At 42.6% G+C, this 6,618-nt stretch overlaps 1 long non-coding RNA gene across 1 annotated transcript; it reads right to left on the bottom strand.

Annotated features, from left to right (window-relative positions):
- Window positions 1-2,604: 2,604 nt before the first annotated feature.
- On the bottom strand, window positions 2,605-6,324 carry LOC136291836 (uncharacterized). Its single transcript, XR_010721765.1, has 3 exons — window positions 6,226-6,324; window positions 5,327-5,499; window positions 2,605-4,423 (listed from the first exon to the last, which is right to left on the bottom strand). It is a non-coding gene; the product is annotated as an uncharacterized lncRNA (long non-coding RNA).
- Window positions 6,325-6,618: the final 294 nt, after the last annotated feature.

Genomic DNA, 6,618 nt, shown 5'->3' with positions numbered 1-6,618 from the left:
GACAGCCTCCTAGTGAGTGAGGGACACCTCCCAAGGCAAGCCAAGGTGAGGTCAGTAGGTGAGTCAGGGAAAGGCAGTGACCAAGTGGAACCAGTGTGTGAGCACAAGGCATCCTTGTCTGTGACTGGTGAGCTTCCTTCTTTCTTGGAATAGGATCTGAGAGACAAATGAAATGATTTCCACCCCCTCTCACTTCTGGTGGTCTGACCTCAGAAGGGAGTGGTAGAAAAACCAGCTGGGAGTAACTAGCTATTTAAAATGGATCAAGATTGTAGCTGGGAAACTTCCAGAAAGGACTACTGGGGAGGGAACATGGAAACACCCAGGACATTCAGAACCAGCTAGCCAGTGAACTTGGAAAAGAAACAGTGAAGCAAAATGGTCTCTCCTCCACTAATCAAGAGAAATAAAGAATTGAAATACCCCCTGGAACTGATGGAAAATCAGGTCAGGAACAGAAATATTCAGGCATTCGCTCTACTGGAGGGTAAAGAATTTCCAAACCCAATTTCTTTTGTGGAAACCTGGCTCCCTAAGGCTCTGAACGAGATGCAGAGAATGTCCCACTGCATGTGGTGTGCTGGTTCAGGATCCCTGCCAGGGCAATCACTCCCAATAACAAGCAAAGCAAAACTGAGCTGCCAAGTTTCAAATGTTCATGAGAGAGGGAGGCTCATGGCTGTAGAGAAAGCAATGAGGAAGCATGAGTTCATTTACTTCCAAATCAGCGTGAGTGTCCTCACTTGTTGTGCTGTTGCCTCAGATAACGTGGGTTCAAGATAAGTTTCTCATTGTTCTAAGAGCTGTACTGATTCACAGCCCAAGGAAAGTACAACTGAAATTCAAGATACAAGGCAGCAGACAGATATGCCGTGGTGGATGAAACTCATGGAAACAGGACACCATCTGGGGCATAGATGGATGAGATGTCTCAGTGTTTGTAGACACCAGAAGCAGACACAAGGCCCTTTTACAGAGGACAGCCTTCAAGTCTATGCAATACATGTCATGGAAACAGATCTATATGAATCTGTATTTGGATTAGAAGGCACCTTTAAAGGTCATCTAGTCTAAACCCCATGCTTATTGCACATCTTCATCTAGGTCAGGTTTCTCATGTCGTTCTTTTTCCCAGATTCCCTCTAATTCTTCACTTCCCAGGGCTTCCCTACCCTTATCCCTTTTTCTTTATTTTTTAATTTTTTTTTTTTTTTTATGATTACCCTTTTCCTGACAGTCTCTTGGCTAAAGCCATCTTATGTTGGCAATAGTGTTGGTTCAAATGGAAGGTTGTGCTAGAGATCTCCACAGTCCCTTCCAAGCAGCATTGCTGTGATTTTGGGGGAGTGCCAAACTCTTCTCAGCCCCAGAGTTTCCCTCTAGATGTGCAATCTCATGATGGTTTCAGTGATTTTCTGCAGAGACAGCTGTTGTCTTTCAACTGCTCTCTGCCTCTAAGTCATTGCAATGTATCAGAACAAGCACCCAAAAAGCCTGATGTAACTCTCCAACAAATTTTTGGGTCATATTGGCACTTCTTCCCTATCTTTGCTTCATTCCCATATCAGGTACACCTGAAAAAAAAGAGAAGAAAACTTTCTTATTTGGCTTGTTTGTCAGCCTGCAAGGTGAGTCTAGGGTCATTTACAAGTTGTATAAAACACCCGCAAATGTTTCAGGTACACTATCTGCTTTTTAAATTAAAAAAAAAATCTAAAAAAAGATACACTGAAAAAAAGCCCTGGGTAAACAAGCAAAATACAGCTGGCTTTGTGTTTTCTGCAGGCTTTTTGCAAAGGAGCCTCTGTGTCAGGGACATTGGTGCTGCTGGGGCACCCAGAGTGGTGTCTCTGGTTTGACAGCATGTGAGTACCTCAGCCCCTGTTAAACCTGTGTGAACATTTTGCTTTACCAGCCAAGGTTCTCTTTGCAGCACCAACCACTGCTCTGGCTCCCCTTCAGTGTAGGACTCATTGTCTGGATGACCTCCTGCTCTTGTCATGAGTCACTCTGTGAAGGTGCCAACCTCTCTCTGGTGAATGCAGGGGCACTGGGGCCTCTGAGTTATGAAAGGCTGTGAAATGGGAGGGGAGAATTTATGAACACACACACACACATGGGCTTCCATGCCCCAGGACATTAAAAAGGAATAGCAGCAAGCACTGAGCAGCACCCTTGTCACCAGCTTGGCAAACATGACCTGTTTACAGCTCAGGGGCTCACAAAGTGCGTGTTCAAAGGAGGCAGGTTGGGGCAGGAGCTGGGAGAGGTCTCCACAGCCCCACTGCACCCAAGCCAGACCAAGCTGTGACTCAGTGAGCAAATATAGCTGAGCCCTGGGGCCTCGACTGGACTTGCTGCAGGAATCCTGGAACTTCTGTTTTCTTCCCAAGGGGATTTAGCAGTGAGGGAACAGCCTAGCAAGGAAGGAGAATGGCAGATAATATTTGCTTCCTTTTGATATAAATATACTTCCAAAACAGGGTCCCTCAGTGCAAGCATTCCCAGAAGAGGAAAAAACCAGACCAAGTTATCACAGGACAGCCTGTAAATGGTAACAGTAATAACAACAGCAGAAGCAGCAACAACCCTTTCAACTAATCCTTTATTTTATTTTGTAAAAGAGGTTACTTTGACCCGACAGAAGAATGCACCAGGAAATGATGTTGCATCATCTAAGGAAATGACACTTCTTATATTTTCCCACTTCTCCTTTCTCTGGTATTCCATCAGGATTTTGTGAGGCTATTGAAGGACACAAGAGGGTCAGGCTCTGAAGAAAACACTCTGGTGCTCATGGTGCAACTTCTTATTCTGGAAATCAGTCCAGCCCCTGGGAACTGAGGGTGCTTTCTCTGAGGAGCAATTTCAACCTACTTTGTTGCTCAAGACATGCTGTATAAACTTAGTATGCTACTCTGGTACAAACTTTAAAATGCATATCATGCTTGGTCCAGTTTATGTCAGTATTGTCATACAGAGGCAAAACCTCCCTGCCCTCCAAAAAGGCACTGCTTAAAAAATGTGGTTCTTGAGGTTGACATTATTTTACCTAAGTTTTTATTACTGCTCTTTGTGCATTAATTGCTACATGATGTGAAAAGGAAAAACAAGGACAAAAGGAAAATCTTGTACTATTTCTTGCTTTAGATATTTAGCATAATTTCTTATTACTTTGTGCAGAAGTTCAGCATAAAATTGCTTAGCCTCCAGACACATTACAGATGTTGTAAATGTTAGAGAGTCCACCTGAGAGCCCTGACTATTTTTGCAGAGATAAATACAGGTGAAAGAATCATTTGTAATGAATATCATTCAACAAACCATATCTTCCATTTGTGAATTGTCCGTGAAGAGATTGTAATTTTCTTGAGCTACCTGCTGAATCACTTCTGGAAATCATTCTTCACTAGCAGCTTCTTGGAGAGCAATTTACTGGGACCATTTCATATTCAAAGTTTGCAACCTGAGCTATTTTTATGAGGTTGTGTCGCTTCCCTGGAAGGATCCATTCCCTAGTTGGATGAGTGTAACTCCTGAAGTTTGAATTTGTGTTCCGTGTGGTTCCAGTGGTGAATATGAATTTTGAAACTTTGCAAGGGTGTCCTGAATTATTTGTTTGATATCTATTTTGAAATAGATTTGCTTTTTCGAAAATATTGGTAAAACATGGGAAACAAAACCAGCAATGTTGAGGCAAATTCACTCCAGCAGTCAAATGAACATCTTGGCTGCTCTAACCTCCTGATCAGGCTCTGTGCTTTTGGTGTGATGGCTGGTTTGCAATGAGTGGCATATCATCTTGGGTCCAATAGTTTTTTTTTGGTAAATCGTGTTATTGAAAAGGCAGGGATGAAAGAAAACCCATCAGAGGTCAGGCACAAACAAAAAATGTTAACACTGGTGATGACTTATGTGACTTATCTTCATGTGACTTATCCAGAATTCCTGACTTCAATATTTCTCAAACGCAGATATTATGCTGACTTGGGAAGAGCCTTTCCTGGTGTCCTTTATCTCTGCCACAGCAAAACTAATTTCCAAATTTTCCTCAGCTGAAACAGTTGACAGGCAGGAGATTAGCTGGAAATTAGGTCATCTGGGAAGAACATCCCTCCCCTAAATACTCCCAGAGATACCGTTCAAACCTGAGGCTGCAGTGGAGGCCTTAATGGTGGATAAAAAGAGAAGGAGGCTCTTTAGACAAGGTTCATGTTTCTGTTGGCAGTGCTGTACAAAGTTGTTCCAAAGTGTGTCATGGTGCCAAGGATTGTGTTCGTTCAGTCTGGGCTTGGCTTTTCCTCTTCATGTCCCCACAATGACAGCTCGTGTTGAAGGTGACAGAGGGTGGAGTGTGTGGGAACCTGCTGCGGGATTGTTTTCTCCTCACAGCTCCTTGGTGCTGCTCCAAGCTGTGCAGTGCCTGGATGGAGAGAAGCCCCTGAAGAGCTGAGGCATGAACCCAAGGACCAAGACAGTGTGCACGGACAATCTGCCCCTCTCCTCTCTCCCTCCCAACATCAGATGCAAATGGCTGTCTATAAAAATTTGCCTTTTTCACCAAGACAGCTGCAGGAAGGCAGCTGAAAATGAGGCTTATGGGTTTGTTGAACTGGAAAGTAAACTAAGCCTTTTAATATTTGCCTCTGCACTCTTCCAATCACACAGAGAGAGAAGGCCTTATCCTTTGGTCACAAAAGAGGTATTGACAAGGCCTCAAGTAATCCCAGAAAGACCTGTCCAAATAAAAGTTTGCAGAGCACAAAGCTGTGAAAATTAAGGGGTTCAGAGAGTCTATCACTCAGTCGGGAGCACGTACTTCCTGAGAGCCCAGAGCCACTCTAATGAACCTGACAGAGACAAGATGCCTCTGGCATCTCTCATTCACTTGGAGACAGACAGAAATGAGACAGGCACCTTTCCAGAAGGAGCATGGAGTGGTTAACAGAAAATCCTCAATTATAGGTGATCAGGATTCAGGGCTCCTACTAGTGGATGCACTGTTGGCCTTCCCCAACCCAAAGGTTTTAGTTAAAAAGGCAGACAAATGAACTACTTCAACCCAGTAATGATTTCATAAATGCACGTGTCTAAGTAATGATTCCCTGTATTATGCCTTCCTCCCACTCGTATTAAGCCATCAAGCCTGGATAATATAACACTTTGAATTAAGCCCTCCTGGTTTACCCATTCTGTGCTGAGAAATTCTGCCTGTGCTCAGCAAATTGCTGACCCCTATCAAGTCCCCACAAGCACAAAATAATTCCTTTTATTTATACAAGTCATCCTACAGGCCAGATTTATAGGGCAGGCAAAGTAAATGCACCTGTGTTGATGCTGCAGTAATTTCATCATGTTCTGTTGGGGAGTCTGCTCAAAGATGACACTTTCATGGTGCAGCTTGATGGGGTTTGGCTACAGAACAGCCCAGCTGGCCAGCAAGCAGGGGAGAGCAGAACAGGGCTGGATCTGAAAGTGGCTTTTGTGGCTCTTCTATTCCTAATAACATGTATTAAAAAAATTAAAAAAAAAAAAAAAAGAAAAAAAAGAAAAGAAAAGAAAGGAAAAAAAGATTCATTATGAAGAAGAGGGGAAAATAACTACTCATTGGCTGCAAGAGGATTAACAAGGTAGTTTACCATAATATTAGAGGGGAGGAAGTCTTTTTATGGAAAGTACTGTGGGGAAGATGATTATTTTTACTTGCAGTTGTTTTCCTTGCCTCCCTGTTGTTCTTTTTTTTCAGTTCTGTAGAACAGGCTCAGAAAGTAGTACAAATCATATTATTTGCTAATGTGCCAGCCTGGTGAGTGGAGAATTCTTAGTGGTCTGCAAAGAGAACTAGCACAATTCCTGTTATTTGTTAATCACCTCTGTGTGCTTAACTTTCAAAAGCTGTTTTAAATATTTATCCTTCTTTTTCTCCAAGGATTTGTGTTTTCTTCTAAGAAGAAAATTGACTCTATCCCAGCCAAAATCAGGACAGTAATGTTTCATTCCTTTCTGAGCCCAAACCTGGTGGGTATAGAGAAGATAACACTCACAAGGAATGATTTAATGTCTTTAATTTTCCATTTGAAATCTAAAAATGAAACTCAAGGTGTCCTCTATAATGATAAGGAAAAAACCCAAACCAATCAAACAAACAAACAAAACCCACAGAAAAACAACAAACAGAAGCCACCCCAAATATTTGCTTAAGTAAGCAGCTTCACACAAACTCACCTTTTAGCATTTCTAAGATGTGTGGCAAGTTACAACTGCTGGGAATGGATCCATCAGAGAATAAGCCCTGGCTTGTCACAAACTTTTGGTGAACCAATAAATGGCCAGTCTCAACACATTGCTATTGTGCAAGTCTACCAATAAATAGACAATCTAACTTGCCTGGTTTATACTCACCTCAGCTGTCTGCCCAGGAGATGAGAAACAGCTTAATGAAATTAAGTACAGTCAGACCAGTCAGACTTCAACTCCTTTTTTTTCCTGATACGTGACCTTCGCTGCCTGCAATGTTGTTGAGTTCCTTTCAGTTTTTATGTGGTGTAAAGGACCATTAAATGAGTCATTCTGCAGAGATAAAGGAAGACAGCAAAGCCCTAGAGAGATTTAGGGTCC

This window comes from Chamaea fasciata, unplaced genomic scaffold, assembly GCF_029207755.1.
Source record: "Chamaea fasciata isolate MVZ Bird 193981 ecotype frontalis unplaced genomic scaffold, bChaFas1.0.hap1 SCAF_7, whole genome shotgun sequence".
NCBI lineage: Eukaryota > Metazoa > Chordata > Aves > Passeriformes > Sylviidae > Chamaea > Chamaea fasciata.
Note: the sequence above shows the minus strand (reverse complement) of the source record. Positions and strands in the feature narration are given on the sequence as shown.